This window comes from Capricornis sumatraensis, chromosome X, assembly GCF_032405125.1.
Source record: "Capricornis sumatraensis isolate serow.1 chromosome X, serow.2, whole genome shotgun sequence".
In the NCBI taxonomy this organism is placed as follows: Eukaryota; Metazoa; Chordata; class Mammalia; order Artiodactyla; family Bovidae; genus Capricornis; species Capricornis sumatraensis.
The window spans coordinates 578,182-591,995 of record NC_091092.1 but is presented as its reverse complement, the minus strand read 5'-3'; the positions used below and the strand labels follow the sequence as shown (position 1 = coordinate 591,995).

General features: G+C 36.4%; 1 protein-coding gene across 5 annotated transcripts in view; it reads right to left on the bottom strand.

Annotated features, from left to right (window-relative positions):
* PCDH11X (protocadherin 11 X-linked) overlaps positions 1 to 13,814 on the bottom strand; it is a 797,400-nt gene that overhangs the window by 654,405 nt on the left and 129,181 nt on the right. The window lies entirely within an intron of this gene.

Genomic DNA, 13,814 nt, shown 5'->3' with positions numbered 1-13,814 from the left:
TTAAAGTCCTATCAGCCTCAGCACTATTAAGCTAAGACTGAATAAGAGGAGATGTACAAGAGAAGTAAAAATATACTTTTGCTGTCAAAAGGGCTCTGGTCTAGAATCAGGAACACGAGTTTGGGAGATTTGTGCTGAACACAAACTAGCTGTGAAATCTTATGTACCATTCTTTACTCTCTCAGAACTCGGTTGCTTTAACTGTTAAATGGAAAGGAAAGGGAATGGGGAAAGGAAAGGAAAGAGAAAAGTAGATGCATTTGTAGTATGAGAAGGGGAATACTATTGTACATACAAATCTAAGGTATTTCTATTTTTATTTTACTGTTCATACTGAAGATAGATTGACTATTAATAGTTAATGGCATGGCCCTATTGGGAAAATATTAACATGGCTCAGAAAGGACTATAAAGAAAAGTGAACTCCCTATCCAAAATCCATTCTTCAGAAATCATCACTGCTAGCAATTTATTCTCTTATCAGATTTAAAAACTCTCTGTGGGAGAGGGAGAGGATGGGATGATTTGGGAGAAAGGCATTGAAACATGTATACTATCATGTAAGAAATGAATTGCCAGTCTATGTTCAATACAGGATACAGGATGCTTGGGGCTGGTGCATGGGGATGACCCAGAGAAATGATATGGGGAGGGAGGTGGAAGGGGGTTCAGGATTGGGAACTCATTTACACCCGTGGCTGATTCATGTCAATATATGGCAAAACCAATACAGTATTGTAAAGCAAAATGAAGTAAAAATAAAAATTAAAAAAAAATAAATGCTAAGGCTTTCTATTTGAGTGAAAAGTTGTTTTTAAATCAGTTTCAGTTTATATTTGAAGACTTCCTTTTCCAACCCACTACACAGCTCTGATTTATTTTGTAGTACAGATGTGTGTGTGTATGTGTGTATGTAATGAGGGTGGAAGCAAATAGGCTGTAGTCAGAAGACCTTGTTCAAGTCCCAGCATTGTATCTTATAGCTGAGTTGCTGCGTAAAAAGTGAAAACTCTAAGTATACATTTCTTATCAGTAAAATCAGAATAGTAATATTCCCTCTCAGAGCTATTAATGAAATAAGAATATGAACATGCTTTTTAAACAAGCGAAATATTAAGTTGTCAGTATGAGTATAGTTTTTAGAAAGCACAAATATTGATCTGTCTAGTAGGAACAATGGAATAAAGCACTCCCAAATTCAAGATGCCTACTCATATCATATTGTTAAGGTGTTCTGCCCTTGTTCTACTTTGTCAGCTCTCTGGGAATGTTGAAGGCTGACTATGAAATAAAGAAACGTTTCTGCTTATCTCCTTTTCACACAGCAGTCTCACCTACAGAGATTGCTCACAACCTTCCAATAAGTATATACAGGTAACTGAAAAAAACAAAGGAAGAGCAAGGAAAGAAAGTGACATAAAATCAGTTCCCTCCAACATCTCTCCCATAAATTTAATTTCCTTTCACCCAACAAACTGTCAAAAGCAATAGGAAAAAATATAAGATAAAATCTTCAGGTAAAAAACACATTTTCTCTATATTCTAGGAAATAGTGTTCCAAATAAGTCAATTTACCCCTGAAAGCATCAAATATTCATGTGTTCAGCTCACAGAATTTTGCCTTCTGAACAAGCTTAGAGAACCAAAGGTACCATTTAGTAGACTTCCATTCCTTTATAGGTCAATGTGTTTGCCTTCAGAGCATGTAGCTAACAGTCACTTAAAGAACTGTCTTAATTGAAGCTGGACTTTTATTAAGAGATAGCTATAAGGAAACAGAGAATGGAAAACCAGTTCTTTCTAAACTGAAATAAAGAAATCAGGTTCCATGATTTGTGGAACTGACTTTGTGTTCTTTGTCAAGTCCCTTAATTGTTTGGTCCCTTTCTTACTCAACTATAAATTAAGTTTAACTCACAAGTGTCTCTAGAAGGCACTGAACTTAATGCCTGCTGTCAATAAAGTCAAAGTTGAGAATTGCACACTTGACATACAAGGACTCTAATTCTTCTTTTAGCCATGAATGCAGGGGAAAGAAGAGTATCAAAAACTGGGGCTGCAAGGGCCCGTCACCATGCTTCACATATAAGAATGATAAATTGTGTTTGTGTGAATGACCTCTATTTCTGCTCTTCTGTGCCCTCAAACGTAACTTAAGAATAGAATGCAATAAAGAACAACCTTCCTAGCCACTATAATTTTACTTATCATTCCATATTCTTCTCTCCCACTCACTGTCTTTCATTTTATGTTATTTTCTACTCATTATAATTCATTAAATTAGAGGAATATCATAACTTTGTATCCTTGTTCATTCCTTCTCTTTGTGATAACTTTAAATGCATCCTCTGTTTTTCCTTTAAAAAGCAGAATGCACTTTCCACCACTGAAAACAAAAGTGAACAGTCTATTTTCCATTTTCATGCATCTTTAAAATGCTGACAACTTCAAATTCAGTATCTTTCATCGTTATGTAAAAAACATCTGCAAGAAAGATAGAAACTCAGTGACCCACAAATTATAGCTAGATTTGGCACCATTTAAATTAAATGTAAGCAGTTTCCTTCAGCTCAGGCCTTATCTCTTTCTCCTGTTTTTCAAGAGCTATCTACTGTTGCTGAAGACCTAAGGGTCTAAGCTTGTACTCTCCTCATTACAGGCCATCTCACATTGCGCGTTGCTAGGCCACAGAGGCACAGATACGAGATGGCACATGACCTAGCACAATCTGTTGGTTCTCTAAACAAAATATACGTTAACTGCTGCTGATAGAGGAAAGTCCAGAAGAGAAAACCACACTTTGGCAAGACCATTTTCAAATAGAAAAAAGGATGTAGAAACATTATTTAAGTTCAACGGGTATAAAACTTTATAGTATAACCATTAAAATTCTCTTTTAAGTGGCCTTCATGTAGCCACAGTAGCTAAGTTTTCAAACAAAAATGCTATTGTTTATTAATATAACATGGTTTAATCATATTAACCTTGGCTTTTATTTCTTTCTAGCTAAAAATCTAGATGTAGCCTGCAATATAAAGTTTTAAGCAAGATTCAATGACTTTATAGTCAAGCAACTAATAAAAAGCATATAGTGTGAAAATTTTGCATTTTTAACAAAAATTAAGTTCAAATTCTCTGAATCACTTCAGGGAGAAAAAAATAAGCCTTATAAATTTGTTACTACTGCAATAGAGGCTATCAATAAGATACTAATAAAAATATTATCTGTCTAGTGGGAACAGTGCCAATTTGTCTTGAGGGTCATCTTATTAGCACTTTGTCCAACATTATTAATTAATAACATCAATTCATATCTCAAAATTGAGACTTATACTAATGTTCCTAATATCACGAACTTTTCTATAATGCTGCTATTCATATGTATAATAAACATTAATCTTATATTCTTATAGATGTTAACATGATCATGTTATCAAACTACATAGTAAAACTTTATAAGAATCTGACTTCCAGACCCGACTCCCAAATAATAGTGATAGAGCAGATATATCTTCTCTGGTTCTCAGTCTAATTATAGACTATTAAGTAATATACTAAGATACATCGATACTTTGGTCCTAGGGTTTATAGAAAAAGTAAAACTATTGCTAAGATACTAACATGCATGTACGAACAAGATGCAAATTTGAAGGAGACAAAGCATTTGGTATTTGTGGCTAGACCTCTAATGGAAAATGAATAGTGGATGCTGACTTTCGGATTTTTTCCCTCCTGTGCCAACTTTCTCTGAAATTAAAATGGCAGAGCTATAACTAACACAGACACCCTGGTAATTATTTAGTGAACCAGATGTGTCAATTCATTTTACTTTTGTTACATTAGCCAATCTGATAGCTCTTCAAGGTCCTTCTGCATCACTTTGTTTAGATTGTGATTAGACTCTCTACTGGTTGATATGTCCCAAAGCAAATGTTGTTTTTTTTTTTTTCCTTGCAATATAGTTACACAAACAAAATATCAAAAGAGCTGTTGCATCCTAGCTTTATTTGTCTATCTATCTGTCTATTTATTGGCAGTTTTATCATTTTTAAAAGTTGAAAAGTGGTAACTTCTCAGCAAAAATGTGAAATCATTAAACTGATCAAAGAAAAATGATAAATACAAAACTATTACTAGGTGCTGAACTTAAGTAGTCAAGAAAATGTCGTAAAATGTTTTTGTTCAATCTATTTCAAACTTTATGTGCCAAAACAGAACTCAAGTGTTAATATGTTTACATTAAAACAGAGGTTACTGATTAATAACTCATCCACTGTCAAATCAACTCTCATTTGCAACAAATTTACCTAATTCATCTGTTATGTGTATTCTTAAATGTAATTGTCATTCTAAAGTAATTTCAGTAAGTAGAATCTTTCGTATTGGATAGATCTTCTAGAAAGTTTGCTATAAAATGAATTTCCGTGAAATCTATTTTCCAATAGAGAGGCATGGCAGAGAGGTAAGGAATGTTGTTGGGATACTTAAGGGAGTTTTGTTTTTGGCATCCAGCTCTGATAACTAACAACACTTTTTAGAGGTATTTTAGAAAGAACAAGGCATTAAGAGTTACAACACTCATGATAATGACAATAGCTGCCATACCAATCAGCAGGTCTAGGATTTGCTGCTAGCACTCCTACTGCAACTTTAGCAGGCAAGGGACCCTCAAAGAGCAATGGGAAGCGTTCCTTCCCACCGGTGCTGAGGGATAATCCTTCATCTATAATAATGAAAACGTCATAAATATCCAAACCCTTAGCTGAGAATCAACAGAAAATGCAATTTTCTCCATGGCCTTATTAATTTGATGAGAGGAAAAGTCATGCATGTTGATTTGCTGTTTATCATGCGATTGTTGGATTGGGACAATTGTGAAAAACAAATATGAAGACGTCAGAAGTCACAGTAATATTTCCGAAAATTTTGTGTTGTTAAAAATTCATGTCAGTGTATTGCAAAAACCACTACAATATTGTAAAGTCATTAGCCTCAAATTAAATAAATTTACAAAACACACAGAATGTCAAAATTTAATAGTCTTCAATGATTCTAATTTGTGTCCTAAAAATATCTGCCCTGTTCTTAATATTGATAATAATGCAAATAATTTATAAATCTCTTATGTTTAAATATTAGGGTTATGACTTTGGAAATCACATAGTAAAATAGAAAGGCTATTCTTCAAGTCTGCAGAAAAATGAAGTCCACACAAATGCTGTACTATGAGTACATCTACTGTCGTGCTGTTTTAAATTGTTTCAAATAATATACTCACATAGTGTTCCATAGCAAACAGCAGTTGCAGTTGTACTGACTTTCAAATGGCTTTCACTCCAGTGACAGCGGCTGTTTTATAGTCCAGGTACACTCACATTTAATACAGTGCCCCAAGAGTAAAATAACAAACCATGGTTGACTATTTATCATTTCTACTTGAAAAATGAAGATCCATTATTTACTGATACTTAGGATGTAGTCATAAACGCCTTCAGCTGAAAAACTATAAAAATGTCTAGATCTCTTTTTAAAAAAATAATAAGGCTTCTATAATAATTGTAACTTCCTTATATCTCTCTAAACATGGGAGTGATTTCACAAGACTCCTTTAATGTACAATATCCCATTTTTCAAGATGTGAATTCTGATTTTCTGAAAGCAAACTTTAACCTAGGTAAAATGTATCTTATGCTAGGCACTATTCTAAATGTTATGAATAAAGAAGGAGCAAAGCTGACAATAATCACATGGAGCTTGCGCACTAATGGAGAGAGCAAAATACTCTACCCACAACTGTGTATTTTAAAATATTTTAGGTTTTGAAGCATATTTTGAAAGGTAGAAATATATTTTGGTCTTGTAATATGTTCTATGAAAACTTAATATGCTAGGATAAATTGCTAAGTCATGCAATTCTGTCTGATGTGTCATTTTCAACTCTCAACTCCTATGAGGCTGTTCTCTTTAGTGGCTAACTTACAATCAACTGCCCTTCCCGTCAAATATGCCCTTACTTTTCCTCATCATTTACTTACTAGTACTGGCTTTTTGTTCTTCTTTTTCTCATTGCCTACAAAATTCCTGCCCAGCTTTTTAAGCAACCATGATGTATACAATTTAAATTCTACCTCATTTGTAATATCCTTCCAATCATTTCAGTCTTTATTTCCTCCTTCTCTGAACTTTTTTAGTTCCAATTAATTAATTATTGTCCTTTTCTGATTAATTTTGCAAAGATTAAACTGTTACAATATATCTGGAATGGATTTTAAAGATCTTCAAATCTAATCTCATTTTATAGCAGAGAAAACTGGGTCTTAGGAGCTGAGTAATTTACTCAGTCATCCAGGTTACAAATGCAGAAGTAGGTTTGAAGCCTTAGCACTTGATTCCCAGTGAAGATTTTTCCACTCCACCAAACCTGTTTATACACAACTATTTTGCTTTTTTTTTTTTGGTCACTAATCTGTATTTTATAATAATAAAATCCAATCAAATTCCAAACTCTTTAGCCTACGATAATATCTCTCAGGTTAGTTCATTTATTTAGAAACAGAAGTACTTTCTATTGTATATATTTCTTCTTACATAGGCCTCTCTGAAAAATCCTTGGAAATTTTTATCTGATTAATTAAAAATGGACCGTTTAAGTCATTTCCTGTGCTTGTTTGGTTCCTATTGCTTCAACTCATTTTTGTAAGAATGTTCCTTGAGGTAATCAATTCCCAAAGATCATACATACCTTTTTACTGCCCCTTCCATGCAACTTAACCTTCAAGTGAGAGACCCACCACATTATTGCCAACTCCATGTTGTCCATGTAGTGGGCAAAACTTCAACTATCATTTAAATACAGCTTTTTCCTTTTGCTTGCTTTGCTTGCTGATTTATTGTGTCTTTATTTTACTAGTATTTCTTTTTAAAGGAGATAATATTGGGTTTGTGTGGGTTCCCTAGTGGCTTAGATGGTAAAATATCTGCCTGCAGTGCAGGAGAGACCTGGGTTCAATCCCTGGGTCAGGAAGATCCCCTGAAGAAGGGAATATCAACCCACTCCAGTATTCTTGCCTGGAGAGTTCCATGAACAGAGGAGCCTGGCGGGCTACTGTCCATGGAGTCGCAAAGAGTCAAACATGACGGAGTGACTAACACAATACAATATTGGGTTTAAGCTTCCCTTCATAGGAAAATTAAAGATTTCATTTAAAAATAACTTTATTCTAATAGCAATTAAAAACTCTCAGTTAAAGCACAGCAGTGGAAGCTTGAAATCCAAGAAGAGTCAGACTGTTTACATGTGAATAAAATATATGAATAGTGGAAGCATCTTAGGTTTGTTTCTAGGAAATTCTAAAAAGAAGATTGCCATATTGCAAAATTCAAAACATTTCAGGGGCTTCAGGCACCTAGATTAGAAATGTGAAATGGATTGAGTGGAACAACTCAACAGAATGCCTTGAAGGCACTTCTATCTTAGTGGTTGGGTCTGATCTTAGAACTAGAAAGAGAATTTGCCCTCTGATTTTCAGAAATTTGAGTAATTGCTACCTGCTACCAGCAGGTTGTTCAAGTTACTGAAGGTGTATATCTAGAGAGATTACAATTTAAGGTGGCCATATCCCACATACCAATCAGAGAACTGGAAACGACTAGATTCACTAATTTTGGTACAGTTTCCATGCTGAGGCCTAAGGCAAAATCACTCTATATGTTACCAGAAGAGTGGTAGAAAAAAAAAAAAAATTGCTAACACAGAACCCTGCTCTATAGCACTTTTGAGAAAAATCTTTGTAGGCATTTTTCCTCCCTAAAATTTCTTTTTCACCTTTTATACAGTTCATGAGGTTCTCATGGCAAGTATACTGGGATGTTTCGCCATTCCTTCCTCTAGTGGGTCATGTTTTGTCAGAACTTTCTGCTGTGACCTGTCCATCTTGGGTGGCCCTTAACAGCATGGCTCATAGCTTCATTGAGTTACACATACCCCTTCTCCACAAGGCAGTGATCCACCAAGTTAGGAGAGAAAAATATCAACAACTTCAAATATGCAGATGATACCACTCTAATGGAAGAAAGAGGCACTAAAGAGCCTCTTGAAGAGGGTGACGGAAGAGAGGGAAAGAGCCAGCATAAGACTAAATATTAAAAAAAAAAAAAAAAAACTAAGATCATGGCATCTGGTCCCATTACTATATGGCAAATAGAAGGGGAAAAGGTGAGAATAGTGACAGATTTCCTCTTCTTGGGCTTCAAAATCACTTCAGACAGTGACTGCAGCCATGAAATCAGATGATTGCTTCTTGGCAGGAAAGCAATGACAAACCTAGACAGTGTGTTGAAAAGCAGAGACATTACTCTGCCAACAAAAGGTCCATATAGTCAAAGCTATGGTCCTCCCAGTGGTCATGTATGGTTATGAGAGCTGGACCATAAAGAAGGTGAGCATTGAAGGACTGATGCCTTCAAATTGTGGCGCTGGAGAAGACTCCTGAAAGCCCCTCGGCTAGCAAGGAAATCAAACCAGTCAATCTTAAGGGAGATCAGTTCTGAATATTCACTGAAAGGACTGATGCTGAAGCTGAACCTCCAGTACTTTGGTCATCTGACGTGAACAAACGACTCATTGGAAAAGTCCCTGATGCTGGCAGAATTGAGGACAGGAGAAGAGGGCGTCAGAGGATGTGATGGCTGGATGGTATCACCAATGCAATGACATGAACTTGGGCAAACTCCGGGAGATGGTGAGGGACAGGAAGGTCTGTCGTGTTGCAGTCCATAGGGTCACAAATAGTAGGACATGACCGGGTGACTGAACAACAACAACAAAGATTTCTTTAAAGCCTCTAACGGCAAAATTATATTTAAGTCTCTAACAAACTTATAGCCTAAATCTGTATCTCAAAAATTAGATCAATATCTAGTATCACATGAAAGAGTTTCAAACATAAATTTCCCTCCAGCTACTGTGTCAAAAAATAATAAATTTTTTTGTAGAAAGTATTTATGTAAAATATATCATGCAAGTGCACGTATGTTCCCTAAGTGTGAAGAGACAGAAATGGATGACTCCTGTCCTCCCTATTCTTAAATTGCTTCTTACCTGTGAAATGGAGCAGGACTGTATGGCATCATTCCAGGTACAAATCCCCGGTTTCCTGTTTGTAGGTTTATTCAGCCTCCTTGAAGTTCTTTGAATTCCAAAGGACAAATTCAAACAGTTGCTAATCAGGGAAGGAAACAACTACAGAAACTAACGAGGAGCAGTCAAGAGACACTAGTGCAGCCTTGGGACAGGGTCCTTGTTCCTCCTTAGTTCAGATCACTTCAAGAGCTCAGTCATGTCCGACTTTTTGAGATCCCATGTATTGCATCATGGCAGGCTTCCCTGTCCATCACTGACTCCTGGTGCTGGCTCAAACTCATGTCCATTGAGTCACTGATGCCATGTAACCATCTCATCTCTGTCATCCCCTTCTCCTCCTGTATTTCCCAGTATCAGGATCTTTTCAAATGAGTCAGTTCTTTGCATCAAGTGGCCAAAGTATTGGAATTTCAGCTTCAACATCAGTCCTTCCAATGAATATTCAGGACTGATTTCCTTTAGGATGGACTTGTTGGATCTCCTTGCTGTCCAAAGGACTCTCAAGAGTCTTCTCCAACATCGCAGCTCAAAAGCATCCATTCTTCTGCACTCAGCCTTCTTTATGGTCCAACTCTCACATCCATACATGACTACTGGAAAAACCATAGCCTTGACTAGGCAGACCTTTGTCGACAAAGTAATGTCTCTGCTTTTTAATATGCTGTTGGTCATAGCTTTTCCTCAAAGCAAGAAGTAAGTGTCTTTTCATTTCATCACCATCTGCAGTGATTTTAGAGCCCAGGAAAATAAAGTCTGTCACTGTTTCCATTGTTTCCCCATCTATTTGCCATGAAGTGATGGAGTGGTACATAACAAAACACCTTTGAGTTCTTCTGCTGGAACTAAGGCCCACAGCCAGATGGAGAATGGTACCTTTAGGCTAAACACAACATTCCTGCAGCACTGCCCTGTCACTTCACCAAACACCAATCAGAAAAAGTCACACACCCTGCAACCCTGACTCCAAGTTTGGCTGTAAAATCCTCTTTGCAGAAACCATTGGGGAGTTCTGGGTTTTGAACACAAGTCACAAATTCTCTTTGCTCAGCCCAGAAATAAACATTTCTCTGATCCAAACTCTAATGTTTTGGTTTGTTTGGCCTCACGTTCATGGGGTACACAAACTTGTATTTGGTAACACCTACAGTCTCTTTGGGTTTCCTTGGTGGCTCAGATGGTAAACAATCTGCTTGTAATGCAAGAGACCTGGGTTCAATCCCTGGGTCAGAAAGGTCTCCTGGAGAAGGGAATGGCAACCCATTCCAGTATTCTTGCCTGGAGAATCCCATGGACAGAGGAGCCTGCCAGGCTCAAGTCCATGGGGACCTGAGAGTTGGACGTGACTGAGCTATCACAGTTTCTGTTATCTTATTAATATCAAGACTTTCACCTGGGTGAAGTTAAAACAACTGTTTCTGGAACCCCAATATCAAGGTGTTTCAGTCTGCTATACCCTGCTCCCAAAACACACATATTCCCCTAGTTTGCAAGCACAAGTGTACACTTTTAATGTCAAAATTTTTGTCACAGGTCTCAGAAGGAAAGTAAAATTCTTCCTGGGGAATAATTTGATAGCATGGTTTTTATGGTAAATGCACCCCTTGTTGACCACTACCCCAAATCAGCTCTGTGCATATAGGCACTTGGAATTAATTTTCATCATCTATAGATACAGTTGTATTAGGCACTTCAGAATTAAATTACATGCTCCCCAGCCCAAAAACTGATGTGTGTATTCAGGTAGAAAACATATGCAGAGTAAATAAAATGAAGATTGTATTAAGGTCCAACTTCAGTGATTTTAACTCAGCCTGCTTTATAAAACACCTAGAAGTATTGAACTATCTCTATAAATATGGATGAACTTTGAATAACTATAGTGGGTAGAAAAAAAGGAAAAAGTGGGAATTAGAGGTTCAGAGAAAGAAATCTAGAATTAATGAAATGCAAATTATTGCTATATGTTTAAAATGTACGTTGCTTCAAACTGTGCTTTGCATAGAAATGACAAGCTTTTCCTAATTGAACATTTTAAATACAAAAAAAGAAAAATAGAACAAGGAGATAGATTTGAATCCAAATACAAACTCCAGACATCAAGCATGGAAGACAGAAACACAGTTCCCTTATAATTTTTATGTTCATTCACAGTGTTGCTGTTGTTCAGTTGCCCAGTCATGTTCAACTCTATGCAATCACATGGAGTGCAGCTTCCCTGTCCCTCATCATCTCCCAAGTTCATGTCCATTACATGGATGAGGCCATCCAGCCATCTCATCCTCTGATGCCCTCTTCTGCCTTCTATCCTTCCCAGCATCAGGGACTTTTCCAATCAGTCAGCTGTTTGCATCAGATGACCAAAATACTGGAGCTTCAGCTGCAGCATCAGTTCTTCCAATGAATATTCAGGGTTGATTTCCCTTAAGATTGACTGGTTCGTCTCCTTGCTGCCCAAGGGACTCTCAGGAGTCATCTCCAGCACCAAAGTTCAAAGGCATCAATTCTTTGGTACTCTGCCTTCTTCATGGTCCAGCTTTCATAACCCTATGTGACCACTGGGAAGACAATAGCCTTGACTAGGAGGACCTTTGTTGGCAAAGTGATGTTTCTGCTTTTCTACACACTGTCTAAATTTGTCATAGCTTTCCTGCCAAGAAGCAATCATCTTCTGGTTTCTTGGCTGCAGTCATCATCTGCAGTGATTTTAAAGCCCAAGAAAAGAAAATCTGTCATTGCTTCTACTGTTTCCCCTTCCATTTGTCATGAAGCAATGGGGCCAGATGCTATGATGATTCTTGGGTCAGGAAGATCCCCCGGAGAAGGATTAGGCTACCTGCTCCAGTATTCTTGGGCTTCCCTGGTGACTCAGATGGTAAGGAATCCACCTGCAATGTAGACCTGGTTTCAACCTCTGGGTAGGGAAGATCCCCTGGAGGAAGGCATGGCAACCTACTCCAGTATTCTTGCCTGGTAAATCCCATGGACAGAGGGGCCTGGCAGGTTACAGGCCATATGGTGGCACAGAGCTGGACATGACTGAAGCGACTTAGCACAGCACAAACAGCCATGATCTTAGTTCTTTTTTAATATTTAGTTTTAGCTGTTTTTTTCACTGCCCTCCTTCACCCTAATAAAGAAGTTCTTTAGTTCCTTTTCACTTTCTGCAGTGAGAGCTGTATCATCTACATATCTGAGGTTGTTGATGTTTCTCCTATCTTTCTTCCAGCGTGTACCTCATTCAACCCAGCGTTTCTCATGATGTGCTTAGCATATAATTTAAATTAAGAGGGTGACAGCAGACAATCCTCTTGTACTCATTTCTCAAGTTTGAACCAATCTCTTGTTCCATACAGTGTTCTAACTTATAATGTAGAAAGCTTCTTCAACATTTATACATTAATTGTATAATGTTTAAAGTATAAATTATAATATCCCCACAATAAGAGTATGAAGAAAAAATAAAATTTAATGTCTAGTTGAAGCAAAATAATGTGGATGGGCACTTCAAAAATGCTTCCTCTATATTTGATTCTGGGACTGTAACATAATCTATGTGTTCTTTGTTTTTTATCAAATGGAGATAAAAATAACACCTATAGCCGAAGGTGTATTGCAGGGATTGTGAATACTGCAACCAATATAAAATACTCAAACACACTAGTGCACTAAATAAAATAGCTCAGAGTATGCAAGAAGGAGATTATTTTTTTCATATGTGTGTATATGTGTGCACACATGTGCATACAAAATATTCCTCATCCACTGTATTTTGTGTGTGCCTCATTTAAAATTATTATATAGGTACAGCATCTACATACTGAAAATTGTTTTGCTACTACTGGAATAATTGATCATACAAAAAATGTATTACCACCTAAGTTATGAGGGAAGCTATTTTGAACACACTGAATTTTCAGAACACCAAAAGACATGCTTTCTTATTCATAAAATTTTCAGATTTATTATAAAGCACTTGTGTTCTGATTTTAAAAGATGTTTAAAATAATAGAGATTGCATTTTTCAAGGTTAGTACAAGGACATTGTGCATCTAGCTCATCATGACCAACAAAACTGGTCTTTTGTTATTTTAGGGATTAAAGAGGCCTTTGAAAATTAGGAATTTCATTCAGGGTATGTTTCACTTTACTTGTAAAGGCCAGAGTTCTTTATATTTCCTTCTAACCACCATAAAATCTTAGTGTTTCAGTTTTGACTGCTAGCATATGAGGACAAAACAAATTTATGTGTCACTCTAGTATTGGAAGATTTACTTGTATATTTTAGGAGTGGGGTTTAAAGATTTACTTCTGAACGATTATAAAGTAGAAATAAAATTAGTGACTTCATACAGAGTTTTTCACTTTATCACCTGAATGTAATTTCACTTTAATATAAACTTGACATTAGCTTTCCACAGGAACACTGTGTTTTTAAAAACCTGATAATTTCCAATATATATGAAAACACTGACATCATCTTGACACTATAAAAGATATACATAAGTTCTATGAAGACAGAGAAAAATAAGTGAAGCAGCTGCATTTATTATAAAGACTTTCAGAGAATAGAGATTTTAAGTATGACTTTATAGTACTGTGTGCTAGGTGGTGGTTTTTTGTTTTTTTTTTTTTCATCATTGAATAAACATTTATTGAGCACCGACTACATGTT